Below are 21,506 nucleotides of genomic sequence, written 5' to 3'. Positions count from 1 at the left end.
AACTGTGTGGGTTTGCTTCTTCTTTTTTTTTTTTTTGTCTTTCTGTCCTTTTAGGGCTGCACCCGTGGCATATGGAGGGTCCCAGGCTAGGGGTCAAATCATCAAATCAGAGCTATAGCTGCTGGCCTACGCCACAGCCACGCCAGATCCTAGCCATGTCTGTGACCTACATCACAGCTCACAGCAACGCAGGATCCTCAACCCACTGAGCAAGGCCAGGGATGGAACCCAGAACCTCATTGTTCCTAGTCAGATTCATTTCCACTGCGCCACAACAGGAACTCCCCAGTGTGGGGGTTTTTTGAGAGACGGAAGAGGGACAGCATGGTCAGGTCAGCCTCTGCTTCTGCCAGGAGGAGGGTGGTGTGAAGCTGAGTAGCATCCACTAGGAGACTCAGACCTGCTTTTGTGTCCCCACGGAAGGGAAGGAGGAGGAGGTGGCAAGACCCCAGAAGGGGTATGACCTGGCCTCTCCTCTGGATGCCTCTCTTAACTCTGTGTGTGTGTGTGTGTGTGTGTGTGTGTGTGTGTTTTGAGGGCCGCACCTGCTGCATGTGGAAGTTCCCAGGCTAGGGATCGAATCAGAGATGTAGCTGCTGGTCTGTGCCCCAGCGATGGCAACACGGGATCCGAGCCTCCTCTCAGAGCAGCACCAGATCCTTAATCCACTGAGCCAAGCCAGGGATTGAACCTGTGTCTTCATGGATACCAGTTGGGTTTGTTACTGCTGAGTCACGATGGGAACTCCTTCTCCTATTTTTAATTTATCTTTTTCTCACACCTTTCTTCCTCCTCCCCTCAGACCCTCTCCCAGCTGGGCTCTGCCCAGAGCGGGCCACAACAGCACAGGACATCCTTCTTGCAAAGGGAATGGGTCACCACCATTTCCCACTCCCCGAGGTCTCAGGAAGATGCTGTGATGGAAGGGGAGGTTTGTCTGTATGCAGCAGAGCAGAACCTTGACCATGGAGCAGAGAAACTAGATTTGCCCTTGTTTCTGCTTCTGAAGGCTGTGTGACCCCAGACTGGACAATTACCTTTTCTGGGCCTCTGCCTTGAAACTGCATATAATACTAGATAGGGTATTGTATGGGGATATTGGGATATGGGTTTATGTCTATTGACATACCTGATTGCTAAAATTCCCAAACTTTGTGCAATACAGGCGATACTATTATTTTTGTTGTTGTTGTTGTCGGTGGTGGTGGTGTTATTGTTGTTGTTTTTACCCTGCTACAGAGGAAGAACTTTGAGACTCAGGAATGATTCACAGAAGATCACAAGCTGGTCAGCGGCAGAGCTTCTAGACTGGAAGCTCCCTGAGAGCAGGGACTGTGTGTTTCTGTCACACTGTATCCAGCAGGGTGAGAGATTGGCGACACAGAGTAGGGTCTCAAGGTACCATCAAACACATGTATCAATAAATGAATGATTGGTGTTCCCATTGTGGCTCAGCAGGTTAAGAACCTGACTAGTGGAGTTCCCACCATGGGGCAGTGGTTAACGAATCCGACTAGGAACCACGAGGTTGCGGGTTCGATCCCTGGCCTTGTTCAGTGGGTTAAGGATCCGGCGTTGCCGTGAGCTGTGGTGTAGGTTGCAGACGCGGCTCGGATCCCACACTGCTATGGCTCTGGTGTAGGCCGGCGGCTACAGCTCTGATTAGACCCCTAGCCTGGGAACCTCCATATGCCACAGGAAGTGGCCCTAGAAAAGGCAAAAAAAACAAAAATAAAAAATAAAAATTAAAAAAAAAAATTAAGAACCTGACTAGTATTCATGAGGTTATGGATTCAATCCCTGGCCTCAGTCAGTGGGTTAAGGATCTGGCATTGCCACAAGCTGTGGTGTAGGTGGAAGATGCGGCTCAAATCCCTAGTTGCTGTGTCTGTGGCATAGATTGGCAGCTGCAGCTCTGATTTGACCCCTGGCCTTGGAACTTCTATATGCTACAGATGCAGCCCTAAAAAGTGAAAAAATAGATAAATGGGTATTTGATCAATGAATGAGCTGGGTTGGAACCTAAGTTTGTCTGACTCTCAAGCCTGTGATTGTCCTACTGTGTCTTATCTGTATGATAATAATTACCTTAGCAACAGTTACCATTTTTTAGTCCCTTAGTCTGGGCAGGGCTGGGGCTTGGAAGTGGTGAATGAGGTACTGACCTTGGGTAGAAAATTGAAGGGGGCACTGAAAAAACTCAATAATCAACAGAAGTAACATTTTAATAGAAATATTAAAAAATAAATATTAATGCTAAACCCCATGATGAATGAAATATCAAAAATTTAAATAAAGACAGGATTAGTAACAGCGCAATGCCAAGTCATATTAGAACCTGAGGCAAAAGGAAAAATCAATGTGCGCTTCCTGTAAGAACATCTGCCTGTCCATCTGTCCATCTGTCCATCTATATGCTACGTATTTACCAAGTGCCTTCAATTTGCCAGGCCTTCTGCTTGGCACCAAAAATGCCATGAAGAGCCAAAAGATCGTGTCCTTGTTGTCCTGGAGACAAACATTAAATAAATAATCACAAAAGTAGATACTTATACATTGGAATAAACAATACAATGGAAAGGAATATATTGGGGGCTCAGAGAGTACCTGTTTGAAAACATTTGATTGATGTAAGGTAGATTGAATAGCAAGGAAAACAGGAATACGGGTAAGGTATAGCTTGTGCAAAGGTCCTGAGGCAGGAAATCCTAGCACATGTCAGGAGCTGAGTGTGGCTGGAACCCGGAAAGCAGGGGAAGGGAGTTCCTGAGAAGGCTGGAGAGCAGGCAGAGGTCAGAATGCACAGGCGACACAGGCTGTATTGTGGAGATGGGGTTTATCCTGAGGATCCTTTGGTGTGTTTTAAGCATGATCAATTTTACCTTCTGGTGAGCTCACTCTGAGTAGTTTGTGAAGAATGGATTCAGGGGGCCAAGGGTGGAGAAACCAGTTCGGAGGCTGCTGCTGTCCCTCAGGTGAAAACGATCAGGCTGCACTCAGCTCTGCTCAAGGGAAGGCGGAGCAGGGTCTCAGGGATGGCGGGGATTGGCTGGTTGAACAGCCAATCTGCTAAAGCGGGAGGTGGGGTCAGGGCTGGGGACCAGGTGCCGCTCTCTGCAGTGAGGAAGCCTGCAGGAGCCGCGGGCAGGTCCACGCTGTCAGGTAGGCAAGACCCACGTCTTGGTTCCTTCGGAACTGGCCACTCACATGCTGAATGGGCACAGCTACCCAGTGTGGCTTTGTGCTAACAGGGTAGGCTCATCCTCTCGGGGTTTGTCCAATGAGACACATTATTTTCAAGACCTAGCCTTGGCGTTCCAGTCGTGGCTCAGCGGTAACGAACCCGAACCTGACTAGTATCCATGAGGATGGGGGTTGGATCTCTGGCCTCGCTCAGTGGGTTAAGGATCCGGCGTTGCCGTGAGCTATGGTGTAGGTCGCAGATGCAGCTCGGATCCCGCATTGCTGTGGCTGTGGTGTAGGCCGGCAGCTGTAGCTCTGATTCGACCCCTAGCCTGGGAACCTCCATATGCCACAGGTGCGGCCCTATTAAAAAAAAAAAAAAAGACCTGGCCTCACTGAGTCTGAATGTCCTCATCCAGAAATGGGAATCTGCCCCATAGGGTTGTGGGGGGATCAGCTGACGCCCTGTCCTTCGAGTGCCTCACACAGTAGGTGCTCCATAAATCTCAGCCCCTTTTCTCCCTGCTGTGACCGGCTGTCTCCCCTCCCTGGTGGGCCAAGTGGCAGTGGGCTGTCTGTAGGATTATGTGTCTCGGGTTTTGTTAGCTCTCCTTACTGCCTTCCTCCCTTTGGCCCTGCACCATCAGACCTTTGCCTGTGCTGGAGTGTTTCCTGCCCTTCCTTCCATCCTTCCTGGAAGGCTTGGGTGGCCCCAAAGCCCAGAAGCCACCAGATAGTCCCACCTCATGGCTGATTCTTGACTTTTAGCTTTGGCCTTTTAAGGCTTGTTAATGTTCGTGCAAGTCCGTGTGCCCAATGCACAGTGAGGCAAAACAAACCAAAACATCGGGGTTTGGAGCAGAGAAAGGTTTATTGCATAGCCATGCAAGGCGACGGGTGGTTCGTGCCCCTCAAATATTCTGAACTCTCCAAATGAAAATTGCAAAGCATTTTAAAGGCAGAGTGAGGGAGGGGAGTGGTTGATTGTTGCAAACTTCTTAGTGGAGAAATCCTTCGTTCTTGTCTTTTTTTTTTTTTTTTTTTTTTTTTTTTTTAATGGCCACACCTGCGGCATATGGAAGTTCCCAGGCTAGGGGTAGAATCTAAGCTACAGCTGCTGGCCTACACCAGAGCCACAGCAATGCCAGATTCAAACGCTGCGTCTGCGACTTACAACACATCTCACGGCAATGCCGGATCCTTAACCCACTGAGGGAGGCCAGGGATGGAACTTGCATCCTTATGGATACCCGTAGGGTTCGTTACCGCTCAGCCACAAGGGGAACTCCAGAAATCCTTTGTTCTTGTAACTGTCTACAGAGGTCAGATAAGGATATTCCTGTAAACCTCCAAAAAGATACATGTTATACTTCAGAGAGGAGCTAAAGCAGGGGATATGTGGAGAAGGCTCCAATGGGTCCTGCCCTGTTTCGTTCACCTGCCTTGGTTAGTCTCTCCCACTTTAGTATGAAGAGGCTCAGAGAGCTGATTTCACAATGGCGTCTGAGTGAGAAAAAAGTTAAAGGCACGGAGCAACTCAGTATTGGGGCTGTGGAGAGAGGCCCGTTAAGGTCTAAAGGGGGAAGCTGAGGGCAGCAGAGGCAGATGGCACATTTCCTGATTGTCCTTTTAGCCGACTGGGCAACCTCCCTCTGCTCCCCGAAATATATGTTTAAAAAGAAGTAAATCCCATTCATATGGGCCTGATGTCACCTTGGCGTAGAGTCACAAAGAAGGGTTCTTTGTGATTTGTTTTTTACCCGAGTTCACATTGATGGTTGTGGGGAGGGGAGGCGAGGAGGCTGTGGCCATGCCCAGGTTTGTTTCCCTCTCTCACGGGGAAGGCTGGAGATGCTTTTCTTTGCACCTAAAGTTGGAAGGGGAATTTCAGCCACATGACTCAGCAGCTTGGAGGAGGCTGTGGGTGGCTGTCTGGGAAAGGTGTTGCATTGAGGGGCTTGTTCAGGGCCAAGAGTGCGGGAGTGTTTTCTAGGGATCTGGGTGTGAGCCTGGAGCCTGAGGAAGAGTCAGTGTGGTGTCATCCCAGGTCCTTCCCAAGGCAGCCACCTGGAAGGGAGACGAGGCCTCTGCAAAGAGGAAGAGTTAACACTAACGCTCAGGGTTGAGAAAGGAAAGCCTGCAGCCTAAACAAACGCCTCACTTGTCAAGGGAGCTGCAGGTGAGAGGCCCGAGGTGGCAAGTGGGCCGGAGGTGGGTATTTTGAGAGAGAGGCTCAGCTTGAAATACCTGCCAAGATCACTGATGCTGGATTTCCAGGACAGATCAGTGGAGAGAACTTTCTAGTTCTTACCTTTTGTTTCTGTTGAGATAAAGTTCCCACATAAAATGTAAACCGTTTAAAGTGGACAGTTGAGTGGTTTTTATACACTCACAAGGCAGTGCAACTATCAACTGCTATTTTAATATCAGGACATTTTAAGATCAGTCCTGTTGGGAGGAAAACTTTTTCCTCTCCCAACTTAGTTCCTAGTAGTCAGGGCCTGCAGATTAATTGACAGCAGATAGTTTAGCAGGAGAAAAGTTTATTATGCACGTGGGACTGTCTCTAGGGAGAGAAGTTCCCTGGAAAGCTAGGGGTAGATGTTTACATGTACTAGCTTTATGGGGTATGGGGGTTTCAAAGGATGGAAGATTCTAATGAGGCTTGGGCTTTTTTTTTTTTTTTAATGATTTTTATTTTTTCCATTTTAGTTGGTTTACAGCATGCTGTCAACTTTATATGGTACAGCAAAGTGACCCAGGCACACGTATACATTCTTTTTCTCACATTCTCCTCCATCATGCTCCATCACAAGGGACTAGACAGAGTTTCCTGTGCCACACAGCAGGCTCTCATTGCTTACCCACTCCAAATGCAACAGTTTGCATCTAACCCCAGATTCCCGGTCCATCCCGTACCACCTCCCACCCTCCCCGCCGCCCTTGGCAACCACAAGTCTGTTCTCCAAGTCCATGTCCATGGGTTTCTTTTCTGTGGAAAGATTCATTTGTGCCATACGTTAGATTCCAGATATAGGTGATATCATATGGTATTTGTCTTTCTCTTTTGGACTTATTTCACGTAATGAGAGTCTCTAGTTCCATCTGTGTTGCTGCAAATGGCATTATCAGGTTGGTTTGTTTTGGCATGTGCTAGAGGTGGGGTTAGCGGCAGCTGATGGTGGTAAAGCTCAGCTTTCCTCTCTAAGGGGAATTCATATAAGGTTTCTTTCTTCATGTGTTGGAGCTCAGATGTTTTCACTTTGAAGTAATCTTTATACCGTTCTTTTATCCCCTAAAGAGATCCTAGCTTCCTCCCCCAGCCCCTGGCAACCTCTAAAGCCATATTCCTGCCCCGTGGAGGAGGTTCCTGCCTATTCTGGAGGTTCCACATAAACAGACTCATGCAAGGCCTCCTTGTTGCTGTCTTCCAACTTTCCAACCATGAAACGAGCTTAGAAATGCAAGGCCCTGTGAGGCACAGGCTCTCCACCTGTCAAAGGCCCCAGAGGAGGGAGCGATGGAGTGGGGGAGGGAAAGCTTGTCCTTGAGGCAAAATTAAAGTCAGACTTTCACATCAGTTTCTAAGTTGGATTGTAAATTTCCTTTCTTTATTTGTATTGATACTGTGTTTTGGGACTTAAGTGATGGACACAACCATGGGTATTACTGGAGAGCATCTAGGAAAATTGCGGACACTGCCTTGAGTTGTATCCAGAGGTGGAGGAAAAACTAGCCCTCAGAACTGAAGACCCGTCAGGAAATGGAAACTAAAGCTGCTCTATAAATTGATCCCAAATCTGTCCCCAGTGTCCCCGTTCATGGGCCTCTGGTGTCTGTCACCACAGGTCACCTGTCTCTCCTCCTGGGAGTGAGACCCATGCTGAATGTTTAACAGTGTCCTCAGGTGGCCTCCTCAAGGCCTGGGCAGGTACTGGACAGAAAAGCCCCTTCAAGGTCCCTGAGACCTGCTTTTTTTTTTTTTTTTTTTTTTTTTTTTTTGTCTTTTTAGGGCGGCATCCACGGCATATGGAGGTTCCCAAGCTAGGGGTCTGATTGGAGCTACAGCCGCCAGCCTACCCCGCAACCGTGGTAACTTGGGATCCGAGCCACGTCTGCGACCTAAACCACAGCTCACGGTGATGCCAGATCCTTAACCCACTGAGTGAGGCCAGGGATTGAACCCGTGTCCTTTTGGATACTAGTCAGGTTCGTTAACTACTGAACCACAACGGGAACTCCTGAGACACCCCCCCCCCCTTTTCTTTGCCTAAAAAAGCATGGCAGCCCTTTTTTTTTTTTTTTTTTTTTTTTTTTTGCCTGAAACAGCCCCAAGCAGACCTGTCAACTTCCTACCAACCTTTTCTTCCCTGCACTCCCTGCCCGAATATTTGCGAAACGCTTCCTGTCTTTGGGCCTCTGGAGGTTCAAAGAGGAACAGAGCAGAGTCCCTGACTCATCCAGCCGCATCCCTGCCCAGGATTTGGCCTTCTCTGACCCTTTAATAATCGAGTCTTTCCCGTTGAAAGGAACAAACCACTCTTAAGACGATGCATGCCTAGGGAGTTCTCTGATGGCCTGGCAGGATGAGGCTCCTGTGTTCTCACCCCTGTGGCTTTGGTTGCTGCTGTGTGCCATAGGTTTGATCCCTGGCCCAGGAATTCCTATATATTGCCTGCGTGGCAAAAAAGGAAAAAAAAAAAAAAAGAAAAAAGAAGCTGAAATAAACCTTGCAATGCTCATTTCAAAAAAAAGAAGTTCCTCGGAGTTCCCATCGTGGCGCAGTGGTTAATGAATCCGACTAGGAACTATGAGGTTGCGGGTTCGATCCCTGGCCTTGCTCAGTGGGTTGGGGACCTGGCGTTGCCATGAGCTGTGGTGTAGGTTGCAGACGCGGCTCGGATCCCGAGTTGCTGTGGCCCTGGCGTAGGTTGGTGGCTATAGCTCCGATTCGACCCCTAGCCTGGGAACCTCCATATGCCGCAGAAGCGGCCCTAGAAAAGGCAAAAAGACAAAAAAAAAAAAAAAAGAATCTCTAATATCCACTTTAAACCTAATAAAGGTGAAGTTTAAAAAAAAAAAAAAAAAAAAAAAAAAAGAAGTTCCTGTCATAGCACAGCAGAAATGAATCCGACTAGTATCCATGAAGATGTGGGTTTGATCCCTGGCCTTGCTCAGTGGGTTGGGGATCCCATGTTGCTGTGAGCTGTGGTATAGGTCACAGAGTTGGCTCGGATCCTGCATTGCTGTGGCTGTGATGTAGGCTGGCAGCTGCAGCTCCGACTCGACCCCTGGCCTGGGAACCTCCATGTGCCTTGGGTGTGGCCCTAAAAAGCAAAAGCAAAAAAAAAAAAAAAAAAAAAAGGAAAATGTGTGTTTAGATGTTTGCTGCTGCTTTGTGCAAAGCTTTTCAGTCAAGCCAAGCCTCAGCAGCTGGAGGGGGAAGAACGAGGTTGCGTTTTATGATCTGGGCCTTTTCCGTGGGCAGCCAGGGAGGATTTGGGTGGGGAGAACCCTGCTATAGAACAGGCACCCCACTCCTGAGAGCTGGAAAGAATATGGTGGGTGCCTAGGCACTCGGCCAGGAGCACTGCCCTGGTGCTCGCTTGCCTCTGGATGGGGCTGGAATTGACAACATGCCCTTGAGTCTCTGTCTGTCAGGCGGAGAGGGACGGATGGCAAGCGAGGGGCACCCCTCCAGGTTGTTGACTCCAAAGCTCAAGACTTAGCCGCTCCACTAACATTCCTAAGTCATTTGCCTGGAAGTGTCCCTTAACCTCTCGACGTGGGTTTCCTTGCCTGCAAAAAAGAGGGATGATTTCCCGCTGGTGGGGTAGTTGTGAGGTGTGGAAATAAATTTCTAGGTCCAAGTTGGGCCTGCTCCTGCCTGGGATGTCTCACCAGTAAACCCAACTTTGATGTTTCTGTAAATGCTTGGCCTGACCGGAAACACAGTGTATCCATCCAGCCAGTCCCTAAATGCCAAGCCCACTCTGGGCTCTATTCTTATTTCCTTCTTCCTTGATTTTTTTTTTTTTTTTGGTCTTTTTGCCTTTTCTAGGGCTGCTTCCTGTGGCATATGGCGGTTCCCAGGCTAGGGGTTGAAGTGGAGCTGTGGCTTCTGGCCTACACCACAGCCACAGCAATCCGAGCCTCATCTGTGACCTACACCACAGCTCATGGCAACACCGTGCTCCTTCACCCACTGAGCGAGGCCAGGGATTGAACCCTCAATCTCATGGTTCCTAGTCAGATTCATTAACCACTGCGCCACGATGTTTTTTTCTAAATTAAGTCCGATGTGCAGTTCCCACCAATCATGCCCTGTTTCTGTGTTGCCGCTTCTAACATCCTATAAAACTCACTCCCCCTAGGAAGAGGGCTCCGTTGCCTGGGAGGCATGGTACCCGACTGCCACCCCACCCCAGAAACCCAGGGACATCAAGCTCACTGCTAAATTGTTTTATTTTTGTCATTTGGCAGATAGTTAAAATAATGAATGTGTTTTTGCTGAGTTGCAAAACTACTTCAGAGCTGACGGTGTAATCTGAAACTGGCTCTGTATTCAGAGGGCAGGGAGAGACTGAAGAAAGAGGCAGCTGCTGTGCATTGGTCGGTGGCTGATTTAAAAAGCAAGGGAATTGTGGAGTTCCCATTGTGGCTCAGTGGTTAACGAACCCGACTAGGAACCATGAGGTTGTGGGTTCGATCCCTGGCCTCGCTCAGTGGGTGAAGGATCTGGCGTTGCCGTGAGCTGTGGTGTAGGTCACAGACGCAGCTCCCATCCTTTGTTGCTGTGGCTGTAGCGTAGACTTGCAGCCACAGCTCCCAATTAGACCCCTAGCCTGGGAACCTCCATATGCCACGGGTGTGGTCCTAGAAAAGACAAAAGACAATATAAAATAAAATGAAAAGCCAGGGAATTGTTTCTTTTTTGTAGATAGATCTTTGGGCCATATTTGAGACTCTGTATATAAGTGATATTATATGGTGTCTGTCTTTTTCTTTCTGACTTACTTCACTCAGTATGAGAGTCTATAGTTCCAAACATGTTGCTGCAAATGGCATTATTTTGTTCTTTTTTATGGCTGAGTAGTATTCCACTGTGTATATGTACCACATCTTAATCCATTTGTTTGTTGATGGGCATTTAGGTTGTTTTCATGTCTTGGTTATTGCGAATAGTACTGCAATGAACATATGGGTGCATGCATCTTTTTTCTTTTTTTTTTTTTAGAATTTTTTATTATAGTCAATTTACAGTGTTCTGTCAATTTCTGCTGTACAGCAAAGTGACCTAGTCTTTTTCTCACATTATCCTCCATCTTGTTCCATCACAAGTGAGCATGTATCAGTGAAGGTTTTGTCTGGATATATGCCTAGGAGTGGGATTGCTGGGTCATATGGTAGTTCTATAGTTTTCTGAGGTATTTCCAGGCACTGGTGTTTGCCAGCGGGGAGAGGGAAGGAGTGGGATGGATTGGGAGTCTGGGGTTAGTAGGTGCAAACTGTTGCCTTTGGAGTGAATGGGCCATGGGATCCTGCTGTATAGCATAGGGAACTGTATCCAATCACTTGTGATGGATCAGGATGGAGGATAACGTGAGAAAAAGAATGTGTATATATGTATAATTGGGTCACTTTGCTGTATAGCGGAAATTGGCAGGACCTTGTAAAAAAAACTATAATAAATTTTTTAAAAAGCAAGGGAATTTACACGGGAGGCTTGCTTTGGGTGATGCAAGACGCTAGATTTCTGTACCTGCCCTGCCCGCCAGGATCTTAAAAGTTTATGTAGAGGCCTTAACTAGGCTCAGTCACCATCCAGGTGGTCTCAGTACCATCTTACTCTCTCAAGGCTGTGTCTTTGGACAGCTTTTTGGAGTGAGGAAGGCCAACAAATGCCCATTCTAAGGACAGAGGAAGGAGTGAGCCACCTCTGAGTACCCAGGTCCAGTTTGCAGGTCAAACCCAAGGCCACGTCCTCTCAATGACCTGCCACCAACACTCCTGCTGTCGTGAGAGTGACTGGCTCTGACAATCTCACATACTCTCCCCCCTTCCCCAATAGGGTGGGTTTCTTTTTTTCTTTTTAAAATAAGTGTTATTGAAGTATAGTTAATTTACAAGGCTGTGATAATTTCTGCTCTACAGCAAAGTGACCCAGTCATACACATACACATATCCATTCTTTCTCAGATTCTTTTCTCACATAAATGACCACAGAATAGTGGGTAGAGTCCTCTGTGCTCTATAGCAGGTCCTCACTGGCCAATCATTCTGTATGCCTCAGTGGGCATATGCCAGTCCCAGGCCCCCAGGAATGGATTTCAATTGTATGGAAATGGCTCAGTTTGGGCGGCTATCTGGGCTACATTGGAAGCAGATGCCATGGCAACAGTACAGCCACATGCAAGAAAAAGCACAGGTTAAGACATTTACTCTCCAAATCAGTGGGAGCTTTTTCTGCCAAGAGCCCCCTGATCAGAACCACTGATGCACACCCCCTAGGCTGGGGGTTGGACACTCAGGACATGCACTTCTGTCCGCTGTGATTTAATAAAGACAACATGTTCGGAGACAGAAGACCCACCAGGCATGAACTCACCACAGTCTGTCTGGCTACCGGCACAGGTGCCTTCCGGCGAGGCAGTGATGGAGTCCAAGGCCATCCTGTGTCGGAGAACAGCTTTTCTGCGCAGAGACGGGTCGGTGTTCAGCAAGGACAGGCTTTGGGGGCCCCCATTCAAGGCTTGCTGGGTGAACTTGAGGAGGGCCAGCAAGTGTCTGCCAGGCCGAGAGAGGGGACAAAGACAGTGGCCAAATGATGGTACCGGGGGGAACCGGAATGTGTCCCGTGGCCTCGAGGAGCAAGGAGGCTGCCGCTTTAGGCACCTGACCTGGCTGTGCTCCCCATACATCTGGGCGAGGCAGCACTATCGGGTGTGAGGAGATGGACTGGGGGCAGGATGGGCCCGGCCAGGACCCCACCTTCTCCCCTCAAGGGTGCATGTTCATTCCTGTTAGAGTGTGTTTCCACAGGCCCAGCTCGCAGGGGACACAGGGGCCCAGTGGAGGCTGAGTAGTTCCCTCCCCCAGGGGTGCCAAGTAAGCACCCGTCCGGGTGGGACATCCCATTGCAAATCCCGTAGGGGATGCTCTTCCAGGAGGGATGGGGCTCGATGTTTCTCTGCAGCACAGCACATTGATCCATGGTGTAATCCGGGAAATTGCTTCCCACCATCTCCATACCTTTACGGGATCAGGTGCCTCGGCAGGGATCTCCCATCTGGCATATGGGGCAGCAGGCCCTACTGGTTGATCATTCCAATGTATTAAGACCTGTGACAGTCCTTTAGTCCATGGGGCCAAGCTGGTTTTACCTGTTAGTCACTTAATCTGCTGCTTTTTAACGTCCCATTTTTCCTTCCTACCTGATCTCAGGGAGACAGCAGTGAGTGATGGCTTGAAGTGAGATCTTCACTCTGTGCTCAGGAATTGAATCTGGGCAGCCTGGGTGAAAACCAGGAATCCTAGCCACTAGACCAGCTAGAGGTTAAAAGCAGAATTTGCCCTGATTCCTGCCCCCCCCTCCCCCCGGCCCTGTGGAAAACAAGAATGTTGCAAAGGAGGCAAAGACTGTGAAAGCAGGTATAATGTTTGTTGTTAGAAACAGGACAATGTGTGGGAGAGCACACAGCTGTTAATCTAAGGCAGAAGCAGAGCAGTAATACACACCCAAGGGAGTGTGGCTGTGGGTGTTCCCCTCCACGACCAGCATGTCAGCGAGGTGATTTGCTTATTTGTTTATTTCATCTTTTTAGAGCCGCACCCATGGTACATGGAAGTTCCCAGGCTAGGGGTTGAATTGGAGCTGCAGCCACAGCCATGCCAGATCCGAGCCACGTCTGAGACCTACATACACCACAGCTCACAGCAACGCCAGAACCTTAACCCACGGAGCAAGGTCAGGGATCGAATCCACATCCTCACGGATACTAGTTGGGTTCATTACCGCTGAGCCACGATGCTGAGCCCAGCAAGACAATTTAAATCACTTATATGGAAGAGTTCTTCTGGGTCTTTGTTTTCCTTTGGCCGATTATCTTGTTTCATGTCTCACACCTGACTGGACCCAGGGCCCTTTCCAATATGTGCACATATCTTTTGGCCAAGATGGATTTCAGGGCACAGGGTTATGGGCTGGTATCAGGACTTATTATGGCCTGGTGCCCCCTCCTTTTCTTACCCTGAGGGATCTTTCTGTGCATGTGTAGTTGGCATCTCCCTGACCCCGAGGCTGGGAAGTATGTGACCTCTTGGTCTTTTTCCCGAGCAGGGCTTAGCCCCCCTCTGCCCCTTACCATTACTTAGCAGGTCCACAGAAGACAAGTACCAGTTATTTGCTTGTGCCTGTTGTTATTTCTGTCTTGAAGTATACATAGGTGGCTGGTTGTCAATGTCTATCTGGAGCCCAGCTATCTCCTGCCTCACACTGATCCTGCTCTTTGCAGGTTATAGGCGAGAAGGAACCTCCATTCACTGTCAGGTTCTTTTGCCCAGTCTTGCATGTCAAGACCTTTGAAATGTGACCCCTCATCACTGTCTAGTCCACAACACTATCCATACTTGGTACTCACCTGCCTAAGCCCCCAGTGGTAGCAGCCTGGTTTGCACACCCACAGGGGAAACTGAAGATAAGTCAGACACAGTGTCCACACAAACCAGAGCATGTTTAGAGCTCTCCCTCGCAGGGAAGGGGCCAGTATCCCCATTTGCCAATCTCTCACCCGTTGGGGACTCTAGTCGATCCCCTCGCTCTGCCCCCCCACCAGTCCTTCGGCAGTTGCCTTGGACATGTTTAGAGCACATGGGACCCGCTGTTGCTACATTAACCAAGTCACTGTATTTCAAAGGCAATCTGGCATCCTTGGCAACGCACCATCCCCCTGAGCACCATGGTGTCCCCTCTCCCCAGGCACCCCATGTCTACTGAGGGTCCGTTGCCGGGGCTCCTAGGGAGCTAGGGCATCAGCTCCCTGATGGCCAGGAGGAGGCTGTGCCTTGTGAGCCAGGGTATGGAAACAGGATCAGGCTCACAGGTGAACCCAAATTCCTTTCCATCGATCCTGACCCCACAAGGGCTTGTTCATGGCCATCCATCCCTCGGTTTACCATTGTCCAAGCCTTAGGGTTAATCTCTTTATAACAGCCTGTCTGTGCAGAGGGTTAACAGCCAGGGCTTGTGCATGGTCACCAGCCAAACCTCTCTGAGGGCAGCCCACGGGCTGCTGTGGTTCATTTCTTCCTGAGATGCTTGGCCTGGAGGAGTGCTGTGTCCACCATTAGGAGCTGTTGCTCTGTGGGGATATTGGCTAACCCCCCCCCAACACATACATACTGAGCTGGTTGCTATGTGTATCAGTAGTTTGTTTCTTCTCTTTACTTTTCTTTTCTTTTTTTTTAAAAGAAGAAAGCTTGTCTTTTTTTTCCCCCAGGCCTCACCTGTGGCATATGGAAGTTCCCAGGCTAGGGGTCGAATCAGAGCTACAGCCTCTGGCCTACACCACAACCACAGCAACTCGGGATCCGAGCCATGTCTGCGACCTACACCACAGCTCATGGCAATGCCGGTTCCTTAACCCATTGAGTGAGGCCAGGGATCGAACCCACGTCCTCATGGGTCCCAGTTGGGTTTGTAACCACTGAGCCATGAAGGGAACTCCAGCAGTTTTTTTCTTTTACGGCTGAGTAACAGTCGTGGTGCGGATGTCCGGGTCTATCTGAGCGTTCACCCACTGAAGGACATTTGGACTGTTTCCGGTTTGGGGCTATTACTCGAATATTTGTGCAGTTTTTAAGACCGATTTGAGCTTCGTCAATAGCCCTTTCTCTCCCTATATAAATAACTTGGCCTAAAATTTCCCACCGAGAAAAAAGAACCCCCAAATATCAGGAGAACCAAACTTCTCCACCCGTAATCCATTTAAAGATGTCAAATCCAAAATCTTCGAGAAAAGTATACAAGCTCTGGATCTTTTCTTATGAGTTAGATGCTAAACTTCCATGAGGCAACATTTAGGGTGAAACCCGAACTGAAGACCTCCTTCCTTCTTTTTCTCTTAAAATCGTGGCTCACAAAGGAGGTTGACAGCCAGGTGCTGGGATAGCCTTTGTTGTCTGTTGCTGTATTTGTGGATTGATCGACTGGCTGATTAGCAGTTACTGGGATCCTACGAAAGCCCAGGGCAAGACAGTTGGAATAATGGTGAGCACCATGGAGACAGTTTCTTGTGGTGCCTGGATGGTGAGGAAATATCCACACAGGTAGATCTCAAATGACACGACGTGGTAAGTGACCTAAAGGAGAAGCCCAGGATGCTCTGTAAGAGGACAACAGCAAGTCCTAAATTGGTTTGGGGATCAAGGAAGACCTCTCCTAGGTATTGCCATCTATGCTACCATCTGCAGAGTAGGAATGAGCTGGGGGCAGAGTCAGAGGAAAGCTCTCCAAGAAGAATATTGAGAAAAACTGAAGAACTTTGAAATGAGCTGCCTTCCACCCACCCACCCCCCAAAAAGTTTGCTGGGTATTTCTCTAGGGTACTCTTCGGGATGATCTGATTCTGAAGGGCTTGTACCTTTCATTGTCTTTGAATTATCTTAGGACCTAGTAAATTGTAGAAAATTTATTGCCATGCAAGTAATCCTTAGAGGACTGCAAGTGAATTTTGCCTAGTGGAATACAATCGACTGTTGCCCGGTGGATATTGACCAAATTTGCATCTGTTTGTGCATTTATTTCAGCTCCTTTCTGCACCATTATGTTGTGTGTTATTTGCATTCTCCATGGAGTTACTTTTTGTGGCTGGTATAAGGAAAAGGCCAGCTTCATTCCTTTGCCTATGGGTATCCAGTTGTTCCAAACTATCTGTTGAAGAGAGTATTCTTTGTTTATTGGGTTGATCTGGCACAGTTGCTTTAATTAAATAAGGAGGCCATTAGACTGAGGTAGGTCTAATACCTTAGCTGCCTATGTAAGGAAAGCAAAGCCAAGACTGTAAGTGCCTCAGGATTGAGAAATTGGGACTTAGGGACAACCAATCACAAATAGCCATCCCGGCCTTTCCAAATAAGGCAAAGGCTTAAGCTTTAGTCAATCAATTTCCTTGTTCTGCTTCTGCCTTTTCTCTATGAAAGTCTTTCCCCTAGATTTTCTTAGTGGAGAGCTCCTAACCACTTCTGGTTTGGTGTTGCCCAATTCTAATTGACTTTTGCTCAGATAATTCCTAAAATGTTTAAAATGTCTCAGTTTATCTTTTAACAGCATCTTTGTCAACAATCGACAACCATAAATGTAAGGCTTTATTTCTAGTTTCTCAATTCCATTTTATTTATCTATAGGTTCACCCTAATGCCAGTATCATATTGTTTTGATTAGCTTTGGAGAAAGTTTTGAAGTCAGGAATTGTGAGTGGTCCAACTTTTTTTTTTTTTTCTATTCTTGGTCTCTTGTATTTCCACATGAATTTTATGATAAGCTTGTTATTTTCTGGAAAAAACCTAGCTAGAATTTTGGCAGCAATTCCAATGATTCTTTAGATCAGTTTGGGGAGAATTACCAACTAACAAAATTAAACCTTCCAGTTCATGAACATGGGCTATCTTTCTATTTATTCAGCTTTTTTCCCCTAATTTCTCTTGGTGATGTTTTCTAATTTCTCTACACTGATGTCTCTTAGTGTAGTCTTCAGATAAAAGGCTTGCATTTCGTTTGATAATTTATAGGTTTTTTTTTTTTAGTATATATGTATTTTTTGTCTTTTTAGGGCTGTGCCCACAGCATATGGACGTTCCCAGGCTAGCGGTCGAATTGGAGATACAGCTGTCCAGCCTACACCACAGCCATCAGCAACCCCGGATCCTTAACCCACCAAGCAAGGCCAGGGATCAAACCTGCATGCTCACTGATGCTAGTCAGATTCATTTCTGCTGAGCCGTGACAGGAATTCCCTATCCCTACGTATTTTATTCTTTTGGAGGCTATCGTAAATGAATTGTGTTCTTCATTTCACTTGTGGATTGTTCATTGCTAGTGTGTAGAAATACAGTTGATTTTTCCATATTGATCTTATCTCCTGAAACCTTGCTGAATTCAATTGTTAGTTCCAGTAATTTTTTTGTGGGATCCTTTGCATTTTCTAGATATTGAGATCGTACCTGAGTTCTCCTCTGAACAAGAATAGTTGTACTATTTTACTGTTTGCCTTGCTAATGAGTGAGTGTCTTTGGGCTGCTGTAACAGAATGCCACAGACGGGTAACTTAAAAACAACAGGAATTTATTTTTTATGGTTCTGGAGGCTGGAAGTCAGAGATTAGTCGCCGGCATGGTTGGGTGAAGGCCTTCTTTTGAGTTGCAGACTTCTTCTATGGTGGAAAGGACCAGGATCTCTCCAGAGCCTCTTTCATTAATGACATTAATCCCATACATGAGGGTAGTGAGTTTTGACTTACACCCTCATAATTTAAACACCTTAGAGCCCCCATCTTCTAACAGCATCCCCTTTAGGGGCTTGAATTCATTAATTAACTAATTTTGCTTTTTAGGGCTGCACTTTGCGGCATATGGAAGCTCCCAGGCTAGGGGTCGAATCAGAGATGCAGCGGCTGGCCTATGCCACAGTTCACAGCAACACCAAATCCTTAACTCACTGACCGTGGCCAGGGAGCGAACCTGTATCCTCATGGATCCTGGTTGAGTTTGTTTCCGCTGAGCCATGATGGAAACTCCTGGGGGCTCGAATTTAAAGGTAGGAATTTTGGGGAACATGAACATCCAGACCATAGCAATGAGTTAAATAAAATCTTTGACATATTTTAAAATAGTCATAGGAAAATGATGATTTTTACCTTTTAAAAACAATTAGGTTTTCGTGGAAATGGGGTCCAAGACAAGAAGAAGTCTAGTGACTCTTAGGCAAACAGGTGGGCTGGAGAGTGGGCAGAAGGGTAAGCATGCTGCAGAAGGGGTTGGGGAGAAAGGCTGGGGCCACCCTGGGCCGACCATTCTAGAAGAGATGAAGGGATTCGCATTTCCATGGTAAGTGTAATGGCAGGCAGGTGTTTGAGCCAGGGCCTGAAGTGTAGAGACAGGACCACGAGGATGCAGTCAGGAAGCTTTGGCCGTGTGCCAAGTGATGGTGGCCTGGGCCATACTGGAGACAAGGGCATAGAACACATGGATGCATTTGAATATGTATTGTGTTTTGGAGAAACAAGGAACTTGGGGGATTGCCTACACGTTGAGGATGAAGGACAGAGAGGTCGACTCCCAGGTCCCTTCACAAGGGTCAGTGTGGAGGGAGATGCCTAGAAATGTGTAAAAGAGTTATACACAGTGTAATAGCGTCCGTCGGAGTTCCCATCGTTGCTCAGTGGTTAGCGAATCCGACTAGGAACCATGAGGTTTTGGGTTCGATCCCTGGCCTCGCTCAGTGGGTTAAGGATCTGGCTTTGCCGTAAGCTGTGGTGTAGGTTGCAGACGCGGCTCGGATCCCGCGTTGCTGTGGCTCTGGCGTAGGCCGGTGGCTACAGCTCCGATTCGACCCCTAGCCTGGGAACCTCCATATTTCACAGGAGCAGCCCTAGAAAAGACAAAAAAAAAAAAAAAAAAAGTATAGCGCCTGGGCTATGAAAAATATCACAACACTGAGGCCTTTACTGCCTTCTTCTTACTAAAGAAGGATGCACACTTCCAACAAGAACCTTTTACTTGTTCAGTTAAACACACTTCACTGCATGAAGGATAAGTGAAACAATGATTTTTGTGTTCCATGGGATTTAAAATTTTTATTATTGTTTTTTCTTCTTTCTTTTTACAGCCACATGTGCAGCATATGGAAGTTCCCAGCTGGGGGTTGAATTAGTCCGGCAGCTGCAGGCTTGCACCACAGCTGCAGCAATGCCAGGCCTATGCCACAGCCAGAACGATGCAGGGTCCGAGCTGCATCTGTGACCTATGCTGCAGCTTGTAGCAAGCTGGATCCTTAACTCACTGAGCGAGGCCAGAGATCAAACCTGCATCCTCATGGATTCTAGTTGGGTTCTTAACCTGTTGAGCCACAACGGGAACTCTTGTTCTATACACATCATCTTACTTGAACCACAGAGCAGTTTGGAAATGTTGTGAAGGTGGAATCTGAAGGTTAATGAGGACACGTAGCTTGTTCTGGATTACCTGGTGTCTGGGGCAGACCTCATGTTTGAAACCAAATATCTGACAGCTCACACTTCGAATGTTCTTGTTAAAATGACTAATTTTGTGGAGTTCTCATCGCAGCTCAGTGGAAAGGAATCTGACTAGTATCCATGAGGACACAGGTTCGATCCCTGGCCTCAATCAGTGGGTTAAGAATCTGTTGTTGCGGTGAGCTGTAGTGTAGGTTGCAGATTCGGCTCGGATCGGGTTTGCTCTGGCTGTAGTGTAGGCCGGCAGGTGAAGCTCTGATTCAACCCCTAGCCTGGGAACATCTATGTGTTGCCGGTGCGGCCTTAAAAGACAAAAAAGGGTAAAATTACTAATTTTGTGACCTTGGGCAGATCTGTTTACCTTTCTTAGTCTTGCTCTTCACACCTATTGGGTAGGCCAAATAATTCCTACCTTATGGAGTGTTTTGGTGGATAGAGTAAATTTGTAAAGGATCAATAAGAATTTCTTCCATGTTTGGCTTTCTAGAAGGTTAGAATAGACTATTGGCAAGCTGCCTTTTTTTTTTTTCCCTTCTGTCATAGGCACTTCTAATGGCTCATGCTTTTTTCCTCTTTTGTATCTTCCCATACTTCCTTTACATGAAGGAGAAATATGAGCACTCTTTTGTGGGTTAGGTGTTTTACAGACATCTTGACAACCTAGTTAGGTATTATTGTCACATTTTTAGAAAAGAAGATTGAAATTTGGGGAGATCAACTTGTGCCTGATCAAAAAAGGGGAAAAAAGAAAGTAAATGGGATAGTTAAAATGAGAAGCCAAGAAGTTCCCATTGCAGAGCAGCAGAAACGAATCTGACTGGTGTTCATGAGGATGCAGGTTTGATCCCTGGCCTCATTCAGTGGGTTGGGGATCTGGCATTGCCATGAGCTGTGGTGTAGGTCACAGATATGGCTGAGATCCTGTGTATGCTGCAAGTGCAGCCCCAGAAAACCAAAAAAAAAAAAAAAAAAAAAAAAAAAGAGAGAGAGAGAAGCCCAGATGTCTGGTTCTTTAGCCTAATTTTTGAACTTCTCTATTAACCTTTCTAGCTGGGTGGTATTGGACAAATCACTTAACCTCTCTGAATCTCAGTTTCCATGCTTTGTTCATCTTAAATTGTACAAATAATACATGAATGACTTCTCTTTACTTTAGTCTCATTTCAGTTGAGATTAAAGACCTCTTGGTTACCTAAAGCCTCCAACTCATGGTATTATCCCTAAGAGCTAGTGAGTGCTGTCATTATTTGAGAAGTTTGAAGTTTTTTTTTTTGGTCTTTTTGTCTTTTCTAGGGCCACTTGCGTGGCATATGGAGGTTCCCAGGCTAGGGGTCGAATTGGAGCTGTAGCCAACGGCCTACACCAGAGCCACAGCAACGAAGGATCCAAGCCACGTCTGCAACCTACACCACAGCTCAGGGCAACGCCGGATCCTCAACCCACTGAGCAAGGCCAGGGATCGGACCCGCAACCTCATGGTTCCTAGTCAGAGTCATTAACCACTGCGCCACAACGGGAACTCCTATTTGAGAGGTTTTTGTTCCAGAATTTTTCTGCATTTCGTGTCTGTTTATCTATGTACATATACATCTATATGCATATAAATGCCCAACTATTTAGCAGTGCCTCAGGGAAGAGGGAGAACAGATATGTCTCTTAACAGTATCACACAATGCAATATAATACTTAGACCTAGGTCCTGATACAGTGGCAAAGTGTTGTAGAAGCCATGAAGATTCTGCTGTATAGCCCAGAGAACTGTATCTCGTCACTTGTGATGGAACATGATGGAGGATAATGTGAAAAAAAGAATGTGTATATATATATATATGTGTATAACTGGGTTACTTTGCTGTACAGCAGAAATTGACAGAACATTGTAAATCAACTATAATAAAAAAATTAAAGATAAGCAAAAAAAGAAGTCATGAGGTAAGAAGCCCAGAATATCTGTTTGAACCCTATTAGGCAGCTCTGTAACTTCAAGCCAGCTGTTTAAGCTTGTAAATCAGTTTTGATATTTAACACGTAAAGCGTCTTGCATATAGATGCTCTTAACTAAGGAGATATTCC

At 47.1% G+C, this 21,506-nt stretch overlaps 1 protein-coding gene across 1 annotated transcript in view; it reads left to right on the top strand.

The window, feature by feature from the left end:
* Positions 3,100-21,506, top strand: part of LOC100515857 (C-C motif chemokine 3) — a 54,322-nt gene continuing 35,915 nt past the window's right edge. Inside the window, exon 1 of the mRNA XM_003131711.5 lies at positions 3,100-3,162. The gene's annotated coding sequence lies outside the window, so the exon portion shown is untranslated. The remainder of the gene's footprint in view (positions 3,163-21,506) is intronic.

Source organism: Sus scrofa, chromosome 12 (assembly GCF_000003025.6).
Source record: "Sus scrofa isolate TJ Tabasco breed Duroc chromosome 12, Sscrofa11.1, whole genome shotgun sequence".
NCBI lineage: Eukaryota > Metazoa > Chordata > Mammalia > Artiodactyla > Suidae > Sus > Sus scrofa.
This window is presented reverse-complemented; position numbering and strand designations above follow the sequence as displayed.